Source organism: Mchenga conophoros, linkage group LG3 (assembly GCF_057382185.1).
Source record: "Mchenga conophoros isolate Kocher_MC1m ecotype Shallow Benthic linkage group LG3, M_conophoros_male_GT1.1, whole genome shotgun sequence".
NCBI lineage: Eukaryota > Metazoa > Chordata > Actinopteri > Cichliformes > Cichlidae > Mchenga > Mchenga conophoros.
In genome coordinates, this window is record NC_140528.1 from 84,516,550 (window position 1) to 84,542,123 (window position 25,574).

Consider the following 25,574-nt stretch of genomic DNA (forward strand, 5'->3'; position numbering starts at 1 on the left):
ATCTGCTTAAATCAAATTCAAGTCAAATGGTTAAAAAAAAATTTCACACACACAAAAAAGAGCTACCACACTGGGAAGGGTGAAGACAACTAGGTTGCCCGGCCCTGGCCACGAGGTGTCCCTTATTTATTTTTCAGGGAGTTGGCAACCCTAATGACTGTCCACTGAGCACCAACACAGGTAGGAGTGAGCAGTGATGAAGCAGGACTGTGGGCAAGTTTGAGCTACAATCCTATTGGCTTCTCAGTTTCTCCAAAGAAAAGGGGAAAAATTCTTGGTGTTGTGAAGATGTGAGTTGGTCTTGTTGTCGTGGGGCTGGAAGGATGCTGGCAGTGAGAGGCTTTTCATACAGTGTTCAGTAACAGAATGAGAAGAAAGCCACTGCACATGAAACAAGGTGCTCGTAGAGTTTGTTTACTGTGTTTGTGCCACAATGTCAGATCAGTTGTAGGTTCACACGCAGACTTGTCCAGTGAAACCAGTGCAAGTACTGCAGTACAGAGCAAAGACTAAGCAAGCCAGGAGAGCTCTCCAACTTTCTGAAAGTATCAGGATATTTGAGTGATAAGAAAAAGTGGATCATGCAACAATGTCCCTCAGCACACAAAACAATCAAAGCAGAATAAATATAGTGTTTTAGATCAAACACTTACAGGGACCTGAAGAGAGAGAACCAACAAAATGTCATGGCTAACAGAGGAACTCAAGCACAGACTGAGTTCTGACAAACAAAAAGGTGACAGTTTATTTACCAAAGGGGTGAACCACAGTGCTCTATATATGCACAGTGAGTTGGGGAGGGGGTCCAGGGCTCCAGGGAAAGAGGGAAGGGAGTCCACACTCACTCCTCTTCTGTCACTCTTGTCCTGCTCTCCACTCACACAGCCACACACAGGAATCACAGGTAAGCGTCTGTAACCAGGTCCGGGGAAATATTTACTCAAAGTATACACAAAGTTAACCCAACTGGTGAATTAAAAGAGAGATTTCTTAGCAAGGAGCTGAGAATCATGAACACAGGAGGGTCAATGTCCCAGCGACAAACTGCTCCATGCCGCAGCGTTAAATGGTTACCGGTAAGCCCAGGTGAGTCAGCAACAGGTGGTGTAATCATCATAACTGTGTGGACCAAGAGCGAGAGGCCATTACAAGCTCCACCCAGGCAGGCAAAACGCTAGCAGGAGAGAGCAAAACATAAAACCTAAAAAGCCATCATGAGCCAGCCAGAGAGACACAGAGTTTATACTAGAAGAGAAACCTGCTCATCTTCATCATGTTTGTTTAAATAGAGAAAATCAGAAGTCTCTGTGTGTCAGACCACGGCTCTACACAGACACTTCTAAGCTGCTTCAGAGTGAACTGACCCAGATAATCTGCACACAGCGGCTGTAAAACAGTGAAAGTCATAACTGTCTCTCTGATGGAAAGCTTTTATTGTGAAGTCAGGAAGTCTGCAGGAAGTGTTGAGTTTGTATTCATCACTCAGTGTTTAATGAGACAGGCAGACAGGAAGAGCAGCTCATTAGTGTTGATGAAATCAAAGGAACTGTGAGGAACTGCAGTTTGGTCACATCTGGATGTTTTTCACTGACAGTAAATGTTTTTAGTGATAAAGAAATGTGTTCACAGAGAGAGGAAGAGGAGTGGTGTTTGTGATGAGGAGCAGCTGTCCTGCTGTGCTTTGTGTCAGGACGTCCTGAAGGATCCAGTCTCTACCAGCTTGTGGACACTGGTTCTGCAGACAGTGCATCTCCTCATACTGGGACCAGTCTGCTTCATCGGGAGACTCCTCCTGTCCCCAGTGTGGAGAAAGATCCAGAAGCAGAGCTGGACTGCAGACAGCCAGTCAGAGCAGCTGTGTACAAAGTAAGACTGAACATCTGTCTGCTGATGGACTCATTTTCTGAAAACTGGACTTCTTGTGTTGTTCAGACATTGAAGAGTTTTCTTTCTCTTTAGTCTCATTGTTTTTCTTTCTTTCAGCAGATGTTGGTCTGCAGGAGGTTTTAGATGAACATAAGATCAGTCTGAGGAGGAGATGTGAACGTGTGACTGAAGGAAGTGATGAAACAGGAAGTAGAACCCTCCTCAACAGGATCTACACTGAGCTCTACATCACAGAGGGACAGAGTGAAGAGGTTCATACCCAACATGAGGTGAGGCAGCTGGAGACAGCTTCCAAGATGGACGCCCTCCATGACGCTCCAATCAGGTGCCAGGACATCTTTAAAGCCTTACCTGACCAACAGAGACCCATCAGAGTGGTTCTGACCAACGGCGTGGCTGGTGTTGGAAAAACCTTCTCAGTGCAGAAGTTCACTCTGGACTGGGCAGAGGGCTTGGAGAACCAACATGTCAGTGTGGTGGTTCTGCTTTCATTCAGGGAGCTGAACCTGATCAGAGATGAGCAGTACAGTCTTCTGGAGCTGCTCCATGTTTTCCATCCAACATTACAGAAGGTCACAGCAGAGAAGCTGGCTGTCTCTCAGCTTTTGTTCATCTTTGACGGCCTGGATGAAAGCAGACTTTCATTGGATTTCACCAACAGGAAGCTGCTGTCTGATGTCACACAGAAGTCATCAGTCAGCCAGCTGCTGACAAACCTCATCCAGGGGAATCTGCTTCCCTCGGCTCTCGTCTGGATAACTTCCCGACCCGCAGCAGCCAATCAGATCCCTCCTACATGTGTTGACAGGCTAACAGAAGTACGAGGCTTCACTGACGCCCAGAAGGAGGAGTACTTCAGGAGGAGATTCAGTGATGAAGAGCTGTCCAGCAGAATCATCTCCCACATGAAGACATCCAGGAGCCTCCACATCATGTGTAGTATCCCAGTCTTCTGCTGGATCACTGCTACAGTTCTGGAGCACATGTTGACTACAGAGCAGAGAGGAGAGCTGCCCAAGACCCTGACTGACATGTACTCACACTTCCTGCTGGTTCAGACAAAGAGGAAGAAGAACAAGTTACCATGAGGGACGTGAGACGAGTCCACAGGAGCTGACGAAGGCTGATAGGAAAGTTCTTCTGAAGCTGGGGAGGCTGGCGTTTGAACATCTGGAGAAAGGAAACATCATGTTCTACCAAGAAGACCTGGAGCAGTGTGGTCTGGATGTGACAGAGGCCTCGGTGTACTCAGGAGTTTGTACAGAGATCTTCAAAAGAGAGTGTATCTTCCAGAAACCAGTCTACTGCTTTGTTCATCTGAGCATTCAGGAGTTTCTGGCTGCTGTCTACATGTTCCACTGTCACACCAACAGGAAGACAAAGGTGCTGAAGAACTTTTTGGGAAAAAAATACAACAAGTCCTCTCTGGATGATTTCCTGAGCAGAGCCATGTATAAATCCCTCCAGAGTGAAAATGGCCACCTGGACCTGTTTGTTCGCTTCCTTCATGGCCTCTGTCTGGAGTCCAACCAGAGACTCTTAGTAGGTCTGCTGGGTCAGACAGAGATCAGTCCAGGAACCATCCAGAGAGTCATCAACAACCTGAAGGAGATGAACAGTGATGAAATCTCTCCTGACAGAAGCATCAACATCTTCCACTGTCTGATGGAGATGAACCACCTCTCATTATTTCAGGAGATCCAAGAGTTCCTGAAGTCAGAGAACAGATCAGAGAAGAAACTCTCTGAGATCCAGTGCTCAGCTCTGGCCTTCATGCTGCAGATGTCAGAGGAGGTTCTGGATGAGTTGGACCTGCAGAAGTACAACACATCAGAGCGGGGACGACAGAGACTGATTCCAGCTGTGAGGAACTGCAGAAAGGCTGGGTGAGTCCAGATGTGATCATTAACATCATTGATCAGTGTAGGTTAGTAGTTTAATTTTGAAAATAAAATCAGATTGTAACCACAAAGTGTTTGTGTCCGTACGCTGCAACCTTCCACACCATTCCTTTATTGTACAGACTCAGCAGCAGCTCCATGGATCCCAAATCCAAGAGTGGAGAACAGATTTGAAGTGTGTCACATCCATGCAGTCACAGCTGTGTCCACCATGTTTCCACTGATATTAATCCTGTTCAATGACACGTTTCATATCAGTGAATATGTTCTTTAGGACGTCCACTGACATGTTTAAGTGTCCTGCTGGAAATCACTCAAATCATCCATGAAATCCATGAAAAATCCTTTTAGTGTTTCTAACTTCACCCTCTGTCCTCTCTCTCTCTCCATCCTCCTCACTGCTTCTTTCACTGAGAATCACACAAACATCGTATTCAGCTACAAAATAACACAATAATATCATCTGATGATCATTATTATAAGAGCAGGATCCATATTTGATATCAGAGTAACACACTGCTTGGTTATGTGCAGTCATCATCAGTGACTGTGGGTCAAACAGAAGCTCTCTGATTGGTTGCTGACCTTGGTCACCTGTCCACTCTCACCTGTTTGTGTTTGCTCTCTCTTTGCTGTCTCCATCCTCTCTCTCCTTTCTCTCCCTCTCTGTCTTTGTACGTCACTCAGGTCCAATGGAAACAGTGACATTTACAAACCAATCAAAGACAAACTGATCCATGTCAGGTTATAACAATATTCAAAGTGAATACAGGCTGCTGCTGGACACAGACAGGTAACATCATTTTGACTTGCTGTCACCTGGATCTGGACTCATAAACACTGAAGCCCTGAACAGGAATACAAATCATTTTCTGCCAACTAGCGACACAGCAGCAGATAATGGCTCAGAAAGCTCAAATGAGCCAATCATTTCTGTGTTTAGTTCCCCTGAAATCAGATCTGATATCAGCAGCTCTGAGTTCATTCATCATTATTGTCCAGTGATGAGATTTCTGCTCCGTTTGGTAACAGTCAGCAGGTTTTTCCTGCGTGTGGACGTGAACAGTCGTACCTGACAGCAGGTAGCAAACAGAGATCATCTTTCCAGCTGGAACTCTTCACTGAGCTGAACTCATTCAAAATGTTCTGGAGTCAAAACAGGAAACAGTCCAAATGTGTGTCTTCACTCTGACTCTGGATCAGATCTCAGTGACAGACTGTGGACATTATGGAAGCCTAAATGTGACACCATCTTCCTCCTTCATCTGCAGATTAAAGCCAAACAAAGATTCTCATTAAAAGTCTGCAGGTCTGAGAGAGACTCAATCGTTGTGTCATGTCAAACACAGTAAGAGGAGCTGAAGCACAGATGTGAAGAGCAGATTCATCAGATTATGACCTCACTCTGTTTTGTCTTCATATACATTCAGTCTGTGTTTATAATGCAGATTTTCTGCTTTTATAATAACACATTTTATATTTTCTATCATCACAGACTGACTCACTGTCTACTCTCAGAGTCTCACTGTGAAGTTGTGGCCTCAGCTCTGAAGTCCAACCCCTCCCATCTGACAGAGCTGGACATCAGTTGGAATGATGGCCTCCAGGATTCAGCAGTGAAGCTTCTGTGTGCTGGACTGGAGAGTCCAAACTGTCGACTGGAGACTCTGAGGTGAGTTCACTGACTGCGGCTGTTGTTGTTTTTCTATATTTCATGTCTTTGATGTTTGAAACTTTCTTTAGTTCCTAAATGTTCAGGATGTGTCTGAAGACAAATGTGAAGAAGTTTGAGTGCTTTCAGAAATGTTGTCTTTCCAAACGACTGAACAAGAGTTTTTCCTTTTGGCTCCAAACAGAAGTGACAGACTTGAGCAGGGTTCATTTAAAGGCTGACAGAAGTGGAGTGGTGACGGGGAGATGTTTGACAGGACAGTGTTTCAGCCTCCACAGGTTCATGTTGTGCTCCATCAGTCAGTGAAGATGAAGTCAGTGCTGATGAGGCTGTAGAGTGTGTGAGGGATGTGAATGAGGATGATGAAGATCTGATGATAGCAGATAAAAACAGGCTGCAGAGACTTTGAGCCATACAGGGCACACAGTGTGTGTACAGAACAGCTGAAACCATTATGGAGGCCTCACTGGGATATGGAAGCATCACAGTACAGCTTCATTGAAGCTTTAAAGTCTCTGATATGAAATGAGAAATGAAGCAGCCAGAGCTTTTTCATGAGTGGAAATCCACTGTGACTGTGAGCTGCTGCTACAGCCTCCAGATTAGCCAGCAGCTCATCCTGCTCAACATTTCCTCACCAACTTTAATGGAAGTGTGATGTTTTCAGCTGGAGTGATGGTCAGGGTGGCCTCCCTCTCCTCTTCTTCTCCTCTTCCTCTTTCATTTGTAAAGCCACCTCTGCTGCTTTCATTCATTTGGAAGTCCTGTAGCTGAGTTTGGGAGAGACTAACAGCCTCGGCAGCAGAGGGGAGAAAGGCTGTAACACCACCACTTTACTCTGTTCTACCTGTCACATCATTTTATCAGGAAACAAATATGCTCATGTTTTTACTATGTTTGTCTTGAAGATGTAAGAAGATCACTGTTAAGTCTAATTGTTGAATGTTGCCATTGTGTTTCTTAAATTTGTACAGTCTTAGTTCAAGCAGTAGGATCAAAGCCATTCCTTTGATCCTGGCCACCTCTCCAACCACTCTGTGCTGGGGGAGGTTTTATTGTAGATACATCCTATCTGAAAGATCTGTTTCTTTTGATGTAAACTTCCTGGGTTTACGACCCTTTGGTCAGCAGGAGGTCTGACACACACACACACACACACACACACACACACACACACATTCTCACATAACACACACACTCAGTGTATACATTTACATACAGTCCTTGGGCCCGTTCTTCGTACGTCGCTTACTACATCCAAGATCAAATGACACATCCAAGATCAAATCATCGCGCTAACTCTGAGCTCGCTATTCCGGTTCCCCGAACACACCTGCTGTTGACGATTAGTACAGCTGGATGAAGTAATGTGAGATCACTGGGTGGCCCAACAGGGGCTACGCATCGATAGTAGAAACATTGATCGGCAACCCTTTGATTGGTCGGCGAAAATGTCGAAGGAGCGCGCTCGGTATTCTTCGGCAGCAGAGCAAGAACTCTTGAGTGAGGGATTTCAGGAGTTTCAGAGTCTAATTAAAACGCAAGGGAACACTGCAAAGGCTGCAAAAGCAAGGAGAGAGGGCTGGCAGAAAGTTTCTGACAAATTAAACTCGTAAGTAATTTAATAATAACAATAATAATGGAGTGGATCTATATAGCGCTCTTCAAGGCACCCAAAGCGTTTTACAATGCCACTATTCAGTCACTCTCACATTCACACACTGGTAGCTGTCACAGCTGCCCTGGGACAGAAGCCAGGCTGCCATATCGTGCCATCGGCCCCTCTGGCCAACACCAGTAGGTGGTAGGGTAGATTTATCATATCACACTATATTATCCAATATTATATTACATTATATTATATTACATTATGTTATATTATATCCCCTTTCACATTAGCGCCACAACAGGACCCACTAGAACATGGGAACAAGTAAAAGTGAAATATAAGAATATTCTACAGAATGGTAATATTTATCACTTATATTGCTTTTTGTCTCTTGGACAGAGACCCTGAAATAATCTGTTTGTTTGTTTATAACAGCAACCAAGAAAAGGGGCAGCGCAAAAAAAGACAGGTGGTGGTCCTGCACCCCCTCGTCAACAAGTTGGTTAAGTGAATAATACCCTCACGGGAATATCGATATCTCTCTATGAGCACACTGTCGCGCTGAGCTAAAGGATCCTGTCTGTCCCGCAATATACGCTGGATTCTGAGGACTCTCCTTATCAATCTTGCACCTTCCGCAATGGGTGGCTCGCGTAAACGGACAGGACATGGCTGCAACAGGCTTCCCAAATCCACCTTCGCTTTTATAGCCGTGGTCTCCCATCTTGATTACGCGAAGTAATTTACAATTACTACTCTGAAATATGAATTACATCTGTAATAATCACATACATGTAATAGAATGTTAATAGTACATTTCCCTTTTTTAGGAAATGACCTGTATGTATCTGTGTGACATCAATAAAAGGATCAAGTGCTGCATTATCTTTAGTTACATTGATGTTATTTATTTATGGTGAAACAGTGGTAAAATATCGCTGTTGCTTTCGTATACATGAAGCGGACATACCTGCGTGGCCGCGATCTAATCCTGTTTACATAAAGTAAACCTGCTCCCGAGCAGGTTTACGCTTACGGCTCTGTTGCTATGACAGCAAGTCCCGGATGGGCTTCGAAGAACCGAACGATCCAGGATCACGCGAAATCGTCAACAGTCAAATCCGGCTAACTTACTTAGCGAGGTACGAAGAACGGGCCCCTTGTCTATGTAACCAAACGGGGTTGCAGGGGGAGGTGTTTTGTAAAGTATTGTTTGAAGTTTGTCAATAAAAGGCAGCGAGAGGAGGCCACCATTGTGGTCATTTCGACGTGCTGGTCACAGATGGAAGGGCCTCCCTTGCGCAAGAAATCGATCGAACACTGTTGCCTTGTTTTTCTTTCATGGGAATAAGTCCTGGATACAGCGGGGTCTGAGTTTAGACCCAACAATCACATGGTGCTTTTTATTATTGTGTTGGTTTGTTTCCTGTCTCTTGGATGGAGCCCAGCTGTGCGTGGCCCCTGGGCCTGTGGTCAGAGTGTGTGCTGGATAATCCGGCCCAGGATGAGGCCAAACTGACATGGGATGAAATGTCTGTCACATAATTGAGCTTAGTGTAGTTTCATTTCTGCACAATTTAAAAACAACCAAAACTTTGTTCTGTCTTTTCTATGTTATACTGTAGACTTTCTTTGATACTGTGTCCAAAAGGAGCAGCTTTTACTTTGAAGGGGAGGCGTCTCTGTTTCCTCTTCAGGTTGGATGATGGAAGCAAATTAGTAGCTGTGTCCCAAAACGTCGGCTGCATCCTCCAGAGGCTGCATTTGAAGGCCGATTACGTCACAGCCAGGCGATGAAGGCTGTCCGTATTTGTCGACTCCTTCAAATGTGCCCGACAAATGCGTCCTTCATTTCCCCGAATTTGAAGGATTCGTCGGGTGTGTCCTTCGTGGCCCACCATATCCCAGAATTCATAGTGCGGCCCAGCCAAATTTCAGCTGCCAACAATGGCGGCAGCTACTAAGTTTTCAAATTACTCTTATTAATCTTTCTGGGTCACAAAATAAACTTTTAACATATTTTCAGGCGAGAAAGTAGCTGTGTAAACTTCAAATATCTGCTTGGTTTATCAAGACATCGCATATTTGCAAAAGTGTGCCGACGTTTCGGAGACGTCTGTTACCCACCCGCTCGCTAGCAAGCCGGGGGGTTCAATGGTCACTCCAGCCGGCGAGAGCAGCGGACGCCCGGCTTCATCGTTTTCAGACCCCGCTCTTTGGCTACTCAGGTTAAACATGATATATAAGTCACTCGGATAACTTAAAAATGTAATTGTTTGCCTTTTTTCTGTGTTTTATTTGTTCTGGAGTAAATCGGTTTTGGCTGAGATCAAAGTTCCTCCGGGATTTTCACACAGCTGAATAAACGTTAAACAGGAAACTGATTAAACAGAAGTGTGAGACGGTCGAGAATTTACGCCAGTGTCCTGTTATATTTTAGATAGCAAGGAGCAGACGGCCGAGTTTATTAAACTCCACCGACACAGCGGTGACGCAAATCTGAAGGCTAGACCGTCCCATTTCACAGCCTCGCACTTCCAGCCTTTTCGGTCTTTGAAGGACCCGGCCCACGTAGACCGCGAATACCGGGTCCTCCGAAGGATGCAGCCGACGTTTTGGGACAAAGCTAGTGTGCGATGTTCTTTCAGTGTTGCACTTTGTAGACGGTCCCTGAGCACTGGTCTCACAGCCAGCTGCACATAGAGACCAGTGTTGTTAGTCCAGGTCAGAAGATGACTTGTTGGAATGAAAATGAGCTTGTAGTTTGTCTGCTTTAATAATGTGACTGGAAAAAGGTGTTGGACTTCAAATATGTCCATTTCTTTCACACTTCACCTTTAAAAGTGAAGCCTTGTGGTTCCTGGAAGGAAAAACACGACTTTTTCAAGTCTTTGTCCTGTTTTTATGATAAATGTACGACTTTAATGTGAAATATTCAGAGTTTTTTCTCTTGTTGTGTTTGTTTGAAGCTGCTTCCTGTTGGCTTCAGCTGTTTGGAGTTTCCATTTTCTAAACTTCTACATTCTGAACCTTCTTCAGCTCTGAACAGATGATGAAACACTGAATGATTTCAAGCTCACACTTTGTCTAATAAACTTACATCTTTCATTCTTTATACAGATTGAGGGGCTGTGGTTTGTCAGAGATCAGCTGTGATTATCTGGCAGCAGCACTGAAGTCCAACCCCTCCCATCTGAGACAGCTGGACCTGAGCTCCAACAACAAGCTGCAGGATTCAGGAGTGAAGCATCTGTGTGGTTTCCTGGAGAGTCCAGGATGTGGACTTGAAACTCTGAGGTCAGTCAGCATGTTTTAGTTGTGCTGAGATGAATATGATGTGAAAGTTGTGCTGACACTAAACTGCAGACATCAGGCTGATATTATACTGATCCACACTGAGGATCTTCATGGTAAAGTCTGTTTTCTTCTTCTCTGGTTTAGTCCATTGACTGCAGCAGAACAATGTTCACATTTCAAACAGTGAGACTCAACGTATGGCCCGCGGCCCACACGCGGCCTGCCCACCTTTCCTGATTCAGAGAGAGGGGACCCTGATTAACTGTGTAGTGTTCTTCCTCACAGTTCTAAGTATCAGACACAACAATGAATAATCCACAGCTGACTGTCTTTAGCAGGTCAAAGGTCACGGCACACAGCAGACAGTGGGAAATATTATAATTCTGATCATTTATCAGCACATATCCATATGTATAAAAACAAAGCTGACACTGTGAGACTTGATCAGAGGTGTGATCATCACAGCAGAGGCCTTTGTGTCAAAGTCACTGAGGATCAAACAGAAACACATGAAGCAGATTTTCCTGTTCTGGCTTTTTATAGCAGATAACCTTCAAAATATTCTGCAGTCCATCAAAAACTGAAGCAAACCATGAATCAACATGTGAACTGCCGGTTCAGATAGAGGGGGAGGAGGTGGAGGTGGTCAACAAGTACAAGTACCTCGGGCTGTGGGTGGACAATAAACTGGACTGGTCATGCAACACAGAGCACCTGTATAAAAAAGCCCAAAGCCGACTGTACTTCCTCAGGAGGCTGAGGTCTTTTAACATCTGCAGGAAGCTCCTGAGGATGTTTTACCAGTCGGTGGTTGCTGGAGTACTTTTCTATGCTGTGGTGTGCTGGGGGAGCAGCACAGCAAAGAAGGACTCATCCAGGCTGGAGAAACTGATCAGGAAGGCTAGCTCTGTGGTCGGCATGAAGCTGGACACTCTGGTGACAGTGGCAGAGAAAAGGACATTAAAGAAACTGATGGACATTATGGACAATGCCAGGCATCCTCTGCACACGGCCATTAACAACCAGAAGAGTCTGTTCAGTGACAGGTTGCTTCTCCCAAAGACAAGAACTAACAGACTTAAAAACTCCTTTGTCCCACACGCCATCAGACTGTTTAACTCCTCCCTGGAGGGGAGAGGGAGGGGAAACAGGAGGACAAAGGAGGGAACAACTAAGCTGTAGTGCCTCTTCACCTCACTGTACAATACCTTGTGCAATACTTTTGTAAATAGTCAACGGTGCAATAGACTCAATACTTGAAATGTGCAATTCACTTGTATTTTTATTTTTATTCCTATTTATTCTATTTATCCCCTTCGTATATTTTATTTATATTGTCTCTGTATTTATATATGTGTGTGTGTGTATAACTCTGTAACTTCTGTCGGTGCTGTGCTTTTTTGGAAATCGAATTTCCCAGAGGAACCCACCCGAGGGATTAATAAAGTTCCATCTTATCTTATCTTATCTTAACATGAGCTGATGCTGCTGAAGTGAAGCAAAGTTACAGAGGTTTGATTACAGACACAGCTGAGAGTTTGTAATCTGTCATCATTTTAAAAGGTTTACATTTCTTCAGTATATCCACATTTGCAGCTGGTACCTCAACCTCCACTTGTCCAACACAACTGCTGTCCACTGCCTCCATGACATTGTGATTTTGCTGTTGGTCTTCTGTCAGATCTTCATCAATCACTTCTGCACGGGGCACACCTTCAGACTCTGCAGCTGCATAACGAAAGCCTGTAAGATAAAATTAGACATAAGGTAAATGTACACCAATATTCCAATGACAGGTGTGTGATTCATCTGGAAGTTATGTGCGGATTAGTGTACAGTGATAGCAATTTAGTATGTTTTTAGAGGGGGGGGGGGGGTTGTTTACCTCCGATGGGTGCTCTTTTTCGCTTCCGTTGCGTACGCCTTGAGTGCCGGTCCGAGTCTGATACAGGTATGTCGTCATGCCCCATGTGCAGTGTTGGTTCCCAGTCTGGATTTGTTACATCCATTTCATATGCTGGTTTGCCTGCAATAATGCCAAATCATAAGCTACTCAGTCGACATGATGTGGTTCTGCAGCATCACACATTAGCATGTTTTATCTCATTATCTATGACCTCAGCACATTGAAAATCACCGCTGCAATCCAAGCCTGACGTCTTTGTTTAGTAATATCGGATACATGGGATCCCTCACGTTGCCTCCAGGACGGAAAACGATGAAAAGAGAGCCCGTTATCCAGCTTCTTGCCTTCACGATCGTGTGATCTAACGTTGCAACCGACAACACAACACGTACGATCCATAGCTGAAATGGTATCCTTTGGCTGGCCTACTGTCATGGCGGAAGGGGGCATGGCCCATCTCCCGTGACATCACGCTCCAAAGCCCTATAGGTGGGAAAATGTACCATGTCGACCAATCAAAAATGATATGGAAACATGACATTTGGTTGTTTAGCAAAAGGGGGAAGTTTTAGGAGTGACCGGCAAGAGAGAGCGAGTGAGCGAAAGAGAGAGAGAGTTTTGATACGTGAGAGATTTGTGACGTTTACCGTGTTTGGTCTCAAGTTAGTTTGTTGTCTTGTGTATTTAGTGTGTAGCTGTTGTTTTGTTTTGTGTGTCAGTTCTACTAGTGATCGTCACAGTTGCTGCCTTAAAGCCAACAAAGGCAGATTGCAGTGTAAACGCTGAGTGACACACCTGCTGTCAGACCTGCAGGTTTATCCCTGTGCTGTTCTCATATGTGTTAGAGTGACACAAACTATTGTTTGACACCTGATTGTTCTGTAAATAGTTTGAAATGATTATATGAAAAACGTCTGAGCCTTGGCTGCATTTTTTGCTAAATAGTACCATATAACTTTGTTGTTTGCAAAACGTGTGCGTATTTTTAAAAGTGTACAATCTCTATTTGCATTTCAAGTTATGAAGATGATTCGTTAAACATGTGTGTGGTTTTTACAGTCAAAATATCACTTTCTACGTGTATTTTAAATTTTGTCTGAATTTAGATAAATTGTGCTGATACAGTTGGTCAAAATGAGAAAATAACAGATTGGCAAGATAAACTGTTTTTAAAGGTAAAATATAGAGGCCACATCAAAAGTAGTCAAGAAGGGTTAAAGGCTAAAAGCAAAGTTGTCACCAAGTACTGTTTATATTTGCGTGTATTGCTGCAGCTTTTTTGAGTATTAATTTGGTGCCTTTGTGTGAAATAATGGTATTGTGAGTGATCCATATAGTCACAAAGAATAGCCACTTGTTTCTGTGCTACCAAAGTTCCCCAGCTTTCATTCAAAATGTGTTTATCGTCAGCACCTGCACATTAAACTACTTAAACATTATAAATGTCTTCAAGCTCACACTGAGGCCTGTGGGGTACTATCAGCCACTGAGACAGTACACACATTTATATGTGTTTGTATATGAATATTTCATACTTTAAGACTGCCTGTTTATTTAAGGGAGATGAACAAAATACATTGGAATTGTACAAAATAATATCATGGATGATAAATTAAATAGATTTTAAGTAGATGCTTGTGCATTCTTAAAGTCTTATATGTTGAACTGAACTATGTGATCTGTTCAAAGCCTTAATCTTAATTTGAAGTGAAATGTGCATTTTGAGTTTATACACTATGTATATAAGGCGACCGTTTCCTTTTGCAGTATTTTTGTGTGGTGTACTTTTCTATGTCTTAACAAAAGGGGAACAAAGGTGTTTAAGTTCACCTAGGATGATGTGTTTTAATTTTCACATGGTCTTGCTTGAATTTGACCCTGACAAAGGCGTATGAACTCTGTCAGCTGTTTGGAGTTTCCATTTTCTAAACTTCTACATTCTGAACCTTCTTCAGCTCTGAACAGATGATGAAACACTGAATGATTTCAAGCTCACACTTTGTCTAATAAACTTACATCTTTCATTCTTTATACAGATTGAGGGACTGTGGTTTGTCAGAGATCAGCTGTGATTATCTGGCAGCAGCACTGAAGTCCAACCCCTCCCATCTGAGAGAGCTGGAGCTGAGTGACAACTACAAGCTGCAGGATTCAGGAGTGAAGCATCTGTGTGGTTTCCTGGAGAGTCCAGGATGTGGACTTGAAACTCTGAGGTCAGTCAGCATGTTTTAGTTGTGCTGAGATGAATATGATGTGAAAGTTGTGCTGACACTAAACTGCAGACATCAGGCTGATATTATACTGATCCACACTGAGGATCTTCATGGTAAAGTCTGTTTTCTTCTTCTCTGGTTTAGTCCATTGACTGCAGCAGAACAATGTTCACATTTCAAACCTTCAAAGAAGAAGAAAAATCCTCCACTGTGAAACTCTCCAACTCTTCATTCCACCTTAAAGTCTGTCTGACACTGAAATCCAAAGCAAAATGTGCGTTTGCTTTACAGACAGCAGTCCAACACAAACATACACACATCATCCAAAACACAGTCCAACATCCAAATCTCCTCCACTGCCAGCATGAATGATGGGAAAGAGAAGGAGGAACACTCTGACATTCAGGGTTAGAATGAGTTTCATGAAGCAGACTGTGAAGATCAAAGCTGCATTAGAAAGCTTACATGAATGAATGAGTGGACAGAAGTGGACAGAGATCATCTGAAGCACTTCAAAGGCTTTAAATCAGCACATTTCTCTTTATTCTTTATCAACTCTGTTAGTTTCTCTCAGTTTTCTGTGGAATGAAGCTAACAGCAGGCTAATAAGATGCTGACCAATAGGTTTCTATTAAAGGTTGTAATTTGTATATGAAAAAGTGCTTTGGCTCAGCAGGGATCAGCTTACAGGTAGAATACAGCTGCTGGATGGGATTAGCATGTCATAGCTATCTACCAAACTGCTAACTGGGGGATTTCAGGCCATCTATGGATCATTTTTGCTAACTGTTTATTCAGCTTAGGCTCACAGGGCTGCAGCCTGTGCCCTAGCTGTCATAGGGCAAGAGGCGTGGTCCACCTGCACAGGTGAGCAGTCCATCACAGGGCCAACAGAGAGAGACAGAGAAGCACTCTCTCACATCCACACCTACAGCCAATTTAGAAGCACCAATGAACCTAAGCAGCATTTCATTGGACTGTGGGAGAACATCCAACCTCCACAGAAAGGCCAACAAGCTTCAACCTACAACCTTCTTGCTTTAAGGCACTAGTGCGAACCACTTTTCCCCATTTCAGCCCAAATCCTGCATCTTCCTGTTTCTGACTCCAGGCCAGCTCCACTAACACTTTCTCATCAGACACTGCCACCTAGTGGAGGAAGTCTTAGTTCCATTTGAAGCTTCAGATGACAGTTAGTTCCTTTACAAAGAGGTGGAGGTGGTGGGGCCACAGCACCATCATCACTGAGTGCCATAGGACACTTAACCTTTGTTTCCATATGCTGGGAACTTCCTGTTGTTCCAAGGAGGACTGGAAAATGTGTGAAAATCTCCCAGTCACTTCCTCACAGCACACTTCAATCATTTCCCTCCCACAGCATCAGGACCAGGGCTTTTTCTCTCTTTGGTCCCACTAAGAGATTTCCACACAAACACCTCATCAGTGGGACTCTCAGAGCTACCAGCCCTTTGCTACAATCACAAAGCTCTTCATTGAAATCAATGATATCAAAGCTGGAATCAAATGAGTCCAAGTCTTCTGCTGATTCAGCATCACATTCATCTTTGCTCCTTGTTCTGCATCCCCACCATGGACTTCATTCCTTTCCAAGCCAGCCTTGAGTGTCCTTTATTCAGCTCGTCCTCTGCTTTACTTTTACACCTGATTTTAGCTGCTTTATCTCTCTTTCAACAAGTTTCTGTGCCTCAATCTTTTTCTTCTCTCCCTCATAACAAGACAGCTTCTTCTGCCTGAGAACATGTTGGAGTGATTTACTAATCCAGGGCTGCTTATTGGGGAAAATACTTCCTGTTTCCAAAGTAATCCCCATTTTTCCCAGAAAGAAATGTAAGTAGAAATCGATGATCTAAGTGAGAACATGAGCCTTTAAAAAGTCCCAGTGGGTGCAGTCAAAGCAGTCCCTCAGTCCCAGTATAGAGTCTTTGGTCCAGACTGGAACAAATGTGTGCCCAGTTTGAGCTCTCTTCAGTGCTGTGACCTGACAGACCCAGAGGGGCCATCACATCACATTTAGAAGCTCCCCTAATGGAGCCACAACACATGTCCAACACTTAGTCTGTCTTGTTGGACCAACTGGAAGAAATGATTCAAGGACTTAGTCACAGAACAGAGATTCAAATCTCCAAAATCCAACTGGCTGCATCAGGACATATAGTCTGAAACTCTGCACAGTTTCCTGTTTGAAGCTGCTTCCTGTTGGCTTCAGCTGTTTGGAGTTTCCATTTTCTAAACTTCTACATTCTGAACCTTCTTCAGCTCTGAACAGATGATGAAACACTGAATGATTTCAAGCTCACACTTTGTCTAATAAACTTACATCTTTCATTCTTTATACAGATTGTGGGGCTGTGGTTTGTCAAAGATCAGCTGTGATTATCTGGCAGCAGCACTGAAGTCCAACCCCTCCCATCTGAGAGAGCTGAACCTGTGGGGAAACAACCTGAAGGATCCAGATGTGAAGCAGCTGTCTGATCTTCAGCAGAGTCCAGACTACAGACTGAAGACTCTGCTGTAAGTAGAGTGATGGAGTGAGTGGGTGGTGCTGTCAGCAGTATTGTACTAAACACAGTCAGTATGAAACAAAGATCCAGTGTTTCCTGTAAAGCTGCAGCTTCTCAGTGAAGCTGTGAGAGGAGAACGGTGACAGGCTTCAGGATTGGACACAAACACTTCCTGTTTCTGACCTTTATGGTCACCATGGTAACGGCTGACACGCTCTGATCAAATACTGTCAACAGCCAATCAGCTCTCTGAACAAAGCAGCACGCAGACCAATGACTGCATTCATTTCCAAGTTTAAAGCAGTGAAGAACACAGTCTGTTAGATTTGTATTGTTGATTGTTATTTATGCTTAGAAATATTTACTTATATATGCTTAGAGTTTTATAATTAGTTGTAGATTGGTAGAGGGTTTGATCCTTGATAGTCTGCAAACTTTGTGTGTATTAGACAGCACTCTGGGAGCATGAGAGGTCGTACCGTGTCTTATTGTTTTATGGTAGGATTAACGTAGTTGCGTCTGTTCTAGTCTAAGTGCAGGACTTCCTCACCGTGTTATCTAGGGTGAACCATCTAGGGTGAGGGGCAGGCTACCCTCTTCCTGACCAAGGATGTTTGACCCTTTGATCAGCAGTACACACACACACACACACACACACACACACACACACACAGGCAAGGTACTCTTTGTGTGTATGTAGACGTCATATGTTAATGAACCTATGCATATTCATGTAACCACAATAAAAGGAGTGCTATGGGGAGCCTGGCTGAGAGTCTGATGGAGGTCAAGTGGTGGGACGACGCTTGGCTCCAGCCAGATCTCCCTCATGCATGAGGAGAGAAACTGAAGAACTCAAGAAACCACTCAAGTTTCTTGAGTAAACATGAAGAACTTTGCCTACTTGTGTCTTGCTTTGCAGTGTAATTATATTGTCTTCAACGTTCCAGCGGATGGGTTCAAGCTACAAACCTATCACAGTGTGTAGGTGAGGAAGAATTTAGTGAGAGCAGATGTTTGGATGGAATTCCTCCAGTTAACAGCTGGAACCATCCATCTGGATTGTTGGGCTTGTTGTTGGGGTTCCTACAGAGCTCAGAGTGGACACACCAAGGTTCTTCTAATGAATGAAAGTCCAAACTCAAACTAGGAGGGAAAAACATTTTCATCAACTTCAATAAAAATCCAAAGATTAGAAAAAGTGAAGCAACAATGAGTCCTAGTACAGTCCCAGCACTGAAGTCCCTGCTGCTCTTTATACTGGATGTGCTGCATCACTGACTGACAGCTGATGAAGAGTCTCTGGAAACACTCGTTTATCTCCTCTGCTCTTCCTTCTTCTCTCTGCAGGTGGAGGCGATGATGGTAAACAGGACGGTGTGTGTGCTGAGAGAGGAGGAGCTGTGTCCTGATGATCCAGAGAGGTTGAAGCAGCAGCAGCTTGTGTGTAGAGACGCTCTGACTGGGCCATGTTACTGGGAGGTGGAGAGGAGAGCTTCATCCAGCAGTGACTGACAGAGGAATGAGAAGAAGTGCAGATGACTGTCAGTGCTGCAGAGTGAACTGCTCTGAGAACAGCTCCACTGTCAGACACAATGTAGAGTCCAGCATCATCCCTGTGTGTCCCTCTGGATCTGACAGAGGATCATCAGTGTATCTGGACTGCTCTGCTGCTGCTCTGTCCTTCTACAGTCTCTGCACAGTCTCTGTCTGACTCTGGCTTCAGACCCTCCTGGATCAAACTCACCTGGAAAGACTTTCAAACATCACTCAATAGATTTGAATACAGAATATATTTGATATATACTGTAGATGTACTGTAGAGTTGCAGTTTGTCACTTGTAAATACAGTCTGTGAGCAGCTATGAGCTGAAAGATCTTTCTAGAAACAGGAAATGTTTTCACTCTTCTGTTGCTTTTTCATATATTTCCACAACATTAATATTGATCCCACCTGTCTCACCTGTTTCATGCTTTTATACATAATAACAGGACACGTGTGATCTGAGCGCTGCTGTGGTTGCTGTGCTGCACGTCTTCATTTAGATAACAGAGACATCTAGTGGTTCAGAGGGAGAACTGCAGGAGGTGGAGCTGTGTTTTAGCATGGAAAACTTTTTATCTTTTAGGCGCAGATACAAATATGACAAGTATCAGTGTGAGATACAAAAGGTCACATCAGTCAGCAGAGGGAACAGTGATCACACAGCAATGTAAGAATAGAAACATAACAGTGAATCTGGACATGTATACAGATGGAAGCAAACAAACAGGATGTAACACTACATTAAAGCCACAAATGGGAAGAAAACAAACACAAAGGAAAATATATTTGATCTCAGGAATCCAAATCAGATGCTTTAGAGCAGGGGTCGGCAACCCTGGGCACGCGTGTCGCAAAAGTATTTGGCCCCCTTGAACTTTCCCACATTTTGTCACATTACAGCCACAAACATGAATCAATTTTATTGGAATTCCACGTGAAAGACCAACACAAAGTGGTGAACACGTGAGAAGTAGAACCAAGATCATACATGATTCCAAACATTTTTTACAATAAATAACTGCAAAGTGGGGTGTGCGTAATTATTCTGTCATGGAAAAACACACTGCCATCAACTGTTTTGTTTTTGTCAAAATCACTGTAATATAATCACTGTGCCTTTATATACATGTGACTTATATTAATGCTGCTGCCCTCTTGTGGCTAAAGTGTAATTATGTTCTTGTTATTAGGGAAAACATTTGAGAGTAACATGACAAATGAGTCAGCACTTTGGCTTCAGCTTAAGAAATCCTCATTTTTATGTCATCAGTTATAGTTGCATGTATTCATTATCATAAGTTAACCTTTAATATTGATGTTTTAAATAGATTTTGAGTAAATTAGCAATTTTATGGTATTTTATGGTTGTATTAAATTAATACATCACTAATGAATTAATTATTTCAGTAATTAATTAAAAATGTACATAGTCAATTAAAGAAATATATTAGTAATGAATTATCCATTAATTTCATTTAAAATGTTTCATTATTTGTTTATATACAATTCAAATGAGTTAATTACATATTTAATCAATTATTGGTTTGTTTTCTATTTTGATTATTTTACTGACACATTTAATGAATTATTTAATGATGTATTTATTTAATTCACGTTGCTACTCCTGGCCCTGCATCGCTGTTCATAAATACATTTTATTTGTCAGCTTCACCCATCAAAGTCAGGGGGCGGGGTTAATGCTGATCAAGTCAAAACCATTGCTTTGGTCTGGTGGGCGTTCTTTTAGTGGGCTTTTCTGTCACGGCCTGCGTGGCAGACTATGATGAGGGGAAGGACGACCCAAATGCTGGACTCTTTGATGAGGTCAGTGCGTTTATTTACAGTGATGCTAAATAATCCAAACAACAATAAATCCCCAGTGCGTTCCCGACTCTGACATGTCCTCTTGCCAGTGTTAGTGTTCTTTGTCTCCGCTCCTCAGTGTCTGAGCACCCCGTGCTCGCTGCCCTCTCGTCTCCACACTCCTCCTGGGGAACAACAAAGAGGCAGCCGTCAGCAACGCCACAATGCTGCAGACTAACCTTAACTAACTCGCCAAGAGACTAACGTGAAGTTACGCAATGATCCAGCATCGGAGAGAGCTCCACCACACTCCTAAGTAGCTCCTCTGACGAGGCTTGATCAGCTGCAGGTGTGAGTAATTCTCCTCCGCAGGTGTGGCCAGGCTCCTGGCTGACACACACACACACACACACACACACCTAGATACACAAACATGGAAACAGGAGACAGCAGCACCAAAAACACACATGTCCATAACTTCTTACAGGCCCTGGGTCACCCAGACCCCGGTCCCATGACAATTCCTCAAAACTAAGTAGGCCTACACACCATGGTCTGGACATGTGTGGACCCAAACTATACTTTAACTTTACCCTTTTTTGTGTGTCACCAAATACACTTTAATATCTTCTAGACAAGAATGTAGTGGCACAATCTTTAACCTCCTAAGACCCAAACTCCTCCGTGGCATTCATTTTTAATTTCTCTTTGATATTTGGGCTGATTGGGACCTGATGAATGTAAAAACAAAGAACTACCACATTTTTTGTTTCTGAGAAAAATGAGAGCCACATATGAGGATATTTGTCTAAAATTTCGATAGCACAGTGGCAGTATAACATCCTCGTAAGTGGATATCAGGCCCTTGTAGAGCAAAATGTAGTATTTTGGTCTAAACAACCCAAAATGTGATGTCCACATATGTGGACGCCAGGTCCTAGGAGGTTAAATATCTGCTCACTTTGTCAAAATGAACCTAATCATCTCTGATGAGTTCAGTGATGTCTGCCAGCTCACCTTGCAAGTGGTCGAGCTCATACCGCCGACAACGCGGCCACAACTTGTAAACCCCCTGCTGACTATCAGCTCTTGAGTTATTTATTTATGTTAGTTTTAACTGTTCCTGCAGAAAGTAAGCACGTGTTACTGATAAAAAGTCCAATAGAAGCAAAGTCTAAACTTTGAAAACAAAAAACAAAAACCTGTCTGATTCAGATCTGATGTTTGGGGGGTTTCAATAAGCAGTGTGACCCGTGTATATGCATCAGGGGTGGGTTTTGATCGATTTATCGATTAAAATCGATTCTGGCTTGGATAACGTGATATCGATTCATTAAAATCCTGAATCGATTTTTAATATAAATTTATTTTGGCCAAAACGCCAGAATCTCAGGTTAAACCTCCCAAAGTTTCAACAACCACCAAACAGCTAAAACAGTAAATGAGAGCAGGAACACGGATTCTGCACAAAGACGTAAACACAAAGCGCGGAGCCGCCGACGCATCAGAATCAGTGAGATGTGACTTTCTCACCTGACTGCACGGACACGAGCTGAAAGCCGACAGCTCGCTGATTCTGATGTTTCCGCGCTTTGTGTTTACGCCCTTTTTGAGCTGATTCTGAAGCTGCAGGTTTGATCTCTCTCCAAACAATATTGAGTAAACCAGCAGAAAAGGAGCTCCAAACTACGCTTCACATAAACATCGTCATGAATTCCCTCTGATTGTTTTGCTGCCACCAGGATAAAATCACACTTCATGCACAGCTCTCTCTCTCTCTCTCTCTCTCTCTGTACTTCAAGAACAGTTTCCTGTTTTCTGCATTATTCGCTTGCTTGTTATGCACAAGTCTACCGTTCTTACAGCCTGTCGGCCGCTGTTTTTTTCTTTTACTTACTTCTGAAAACAAAGCCTCGTTTCTGCCGTTCAATACTGAACAAATTTAAACTTTTTAAAATGATGCAAAATTGCAAAATGCTCAGCTGTGTCTGTAATCAAACCTCTGTAACTTTGCTCTGCTTCACGTCAGCAGCATCAGGTCATGTTCATATGTTCATTAATGGTTTTCTTTTGTTTTTGATGTACTGCAGAATATTTGTATAAAATCCCAGGCCAGGAAAACCTTCATGTTTTTCTGTTTGATCCTCAGCTACTTTGACACAAAGGCACCTGCTGTGATGCTTACACCTTTGATAAAGTCTCGCAAGTGTCAGATTTCTTTTATAGATATAAAAATATAGAAATGTACTGATGCATGTAGTAACTGTTAGCTTTAACTGTACACGGCTTGTTAGACATAATGAAACACATCGTGCAGATTTCTGGATGTTAGACTATAATTTTTATAATGATTATTAATCTTGAGTCTAAAAAGTCAGTCAAGTATATCCAGGATATCTTTCTGTTAACTGGATTCACTGACCCTAACACTGGGACCAGGATAAGCGGTCGCATGAAGCTGGTTATCAGCTGACAATCTTATGATTTAATTAATTTAATTAAGTTATTTAATTTTTCTAATTTTTCCTCTACATTTCCCCTGAAATGAAGGGATTGTGTTAAACATGCTTTAGTTCCTCACATTTTTCTGCATCTCTTTGTTCAACCCCCTGAATTAAAGCTGAAAGTCTGCACTTCAAACACATCTGAGTTGTTGCATTTAAAATTGATTTTAGTGTATGTACAGAACCAAAATCAGAAACTAAGTTCTCTCTGTCCAGATATTTATGGACCTAACTGTATAATCTCTACAGCACGTAAAAAATGCTGTAAATAAAGAAGTCTGTGAAAATGTGGCGCTTAAGGTCAATTTAAACTGAAGTGATATAATCTTCTCCCCACAGTTTGAGTTTGTATTGTCTCAGCTGCAGACAGACTATGATATTAATATTATTAGTTATTAATATTATTAGTTATAAAGGACACCTTCCTGCCTTTAGTCTTATTCATGATGATTATTAGTCGTCTTCTAATGTCCACAAGTCTGTATGATGTGTTTCATAGGTTCTAACAAGCCTTTTAAACTTAAGTTACTGCATTGCTGAAACACCAACATCTGCTTATTGAACAAAACAAAAACAACCAAAAGTCCACACATCTGATTTTATTTTTATTTTAATAGACTTCCAAAGATTATACCAGATAACTGGCCTCAGAATATAATTGAATAAACATTTTTGAAAACGATAACCTAATCCTGTCTTGACAGGCTGAGCTCTTCAGTATCCACCAACAGCATCGTCATGCTGAGTCAGACGTTTCTGCTCCTGCTGGAAATACTCTTCCTCTTTCCACATTGTACCAAATGTTTTTAAATGTTAGTTTCAATTTAAAATGAAAGATTAAAAAAGTGTAACACATATAAACATCAGATAATTAAGACAAGCGAATGGTTCAGTTCCACATGTGCTCCGCTGACACATTAAACTTCAGTAAAATGATGCAGTTATGAAACAACTTTAATCTAAAACAAACTGATTTGCTCAGGAGCAAAAACAGTGAAGTCAGTGACTGTAAGTGAGTGAGCTGTGCTGGTGACTGGATATCAGATTTCCAGTCATTAGAGCAGATAAGTGGCAGAACTATATTACTGATTTAATTTAAATGCAAATAGCCCAAATCCTGATTAAAGCATCAGGTTCACTTATAAAGTATTCTGTAGTTATCTTAGTGTCCATCGCCCTTCCCAACATGGGAATAAAGCAGCTGTGAGAGAATTAAACATGAATGAATCAATGGTACGGAAGTGGAGGAAGCAAGAAGAATGAGCTGAGTAAAGTTTGACTCATGCGACATTTTTGTTTCGCTTAATGCGCCTTATAATCCAGTGAGCCTCATGGTCTGTAAAATATGGTGCATTTGCAAATTATGTGCACAATATTGGAACTAAACTATTTTATATTGACAAACAGCGGCCCGCATTAAACTGTGACTGTCACCAGGTAATGTGGGCGTGTTTGCTGAATAAGCAGCAGGTGTTAAACAGCTGACAGGTGAACAGGATGCATGCAGGTAAACTCGAGGGCCCTTCGAGCTGATCGGTGGTGTCGTGAGGAGAATTTCAGCTCATTATTCATGTTACAGAAACACAGAGGTACGAGACCAGGCAGAAGACTTTCTGATTATTTGTTTTTAGTTAAAATAATTCCATTGTTGTCTAGTGATAGTGTGGTAAAGCTCTGCGAATGTGTCCAATTTTTCCGGCTTTGTTGCTTCACCCAAAGGCAGATCACACAAAGTTTAACTGCTTATTATGAAGAACTGACATCTGCTGGTCATTTAATGTTCAGCAGCACTGCTGTGAGAATACCTGTAGGATACATACCAGTGGATATGTGAGCACATGCACAGCTGCAGGGCTAGAAGGGCCCAAATGAATTAAATAAATAGATTCTTAAATAATTAATTAAATGTGTTATTAATTGATTAATTACATTTATTTAAAAATCATTAAATTTTTAATTAATTTATTGTAAATGTTGGAAATGAAATTATTTGGCATTAAATCAATGATGTATGTATTTAATAAGTATTTTGAACTTAGATTCCTGTCAACTCACAATCGACACAAACACAGTGAACACAAAGCTCCAACTGTCTGACAACAACAGGAAGGTGACACATGTGGAGGAGCTTCAGTCACATCCTGATCATCCAGACAGATTTGATGTTTGTGAACAGCTGCTGTGTAGAGATGGTCTGACTGGTCGCTGTTACTGGGAGGTCGAGTGGACGAGGAGGGCTCGGATATCAGTGAGTTACAGAGGAATCAAAAGGAAAGGAAGGAGTGATGAGTGTGTGTTTGGTGGAAATGATCAGTCCTGGAGTCTTTGCTGCTCTGATCATTATTCCTCTGTGTGGCACAATAACAGAGAAACACCCATCTCCTCCTCCTCCTCCTCCTCTGTCTCTAACAGAGTAGCAGTGTGTGTGGACTGTCCTGCTGGCACTCTGTCCTTCTACAGAGTCTCCTCTGACTCTCTGATCCACCTCCACACCTTCCACACCACATTCACTGAACCTCTTTATCCTGGATTTGGTTCTGGGATCCATCGACTGGTTTCATGAAGGGTATTTCAGACTTTTTTGGCACACTTAGGTATGAATTGACTCTTTGTAGTTAGTCTTACCTGTTAGAGAAACAGTTCAGTCTGTTCATGTCTGTGTCTTTCACTCAGAAACACATGATGAGATTCATGGATTCAGTCAGTTGATGTTT

At 42.6% G+C, this 25,574-nt stretch overlaps 3 pseudogenes across 2 annotated transcripts in view; all 3 read left to right on the top strand.

The window, feature by feature from the left end:
• Positions 1-25,574, top strand: part of LOC146581185 (NACHT, LRR and PYD domains-containing protein 12-like) — a 503,983-nt pseudogene that overhangs the window by 425,640 nt on the left and 52,769 nt on the right. The window contains exons 14-16 of the transcript XR_014891307.1: positions 10,190-10,366; positions 14,309-14,485; positions 16,844-17,017. The product of XR_014891307.1 is annotated as an NACHT, LRR and PYD domains-containing protein 12-like (transcript). The remainder of the gene's footprint in view (positions 1-10,189; positions 10,367-14,308; positions 14,486-16,843; positions 17,018-25,574) is intronic.
• LOC146581198 (protein NLRC3-like) lies at positions 1,067-3,767 on the top strand (annotated as a pseudogene). The gene is made up of 3 exons (XR_014891321.1): positions 1,067-1,086; positions 1,630-1,866; positions 1,984-3,767. The product of XR_014891321.1 is annotated as a protein NLRC3-like (transcript).
• On the top strand, positions 24,780-25,479 carry LOC146581199 (stonustoxin subunit beta-like; annotated as a pseudogene).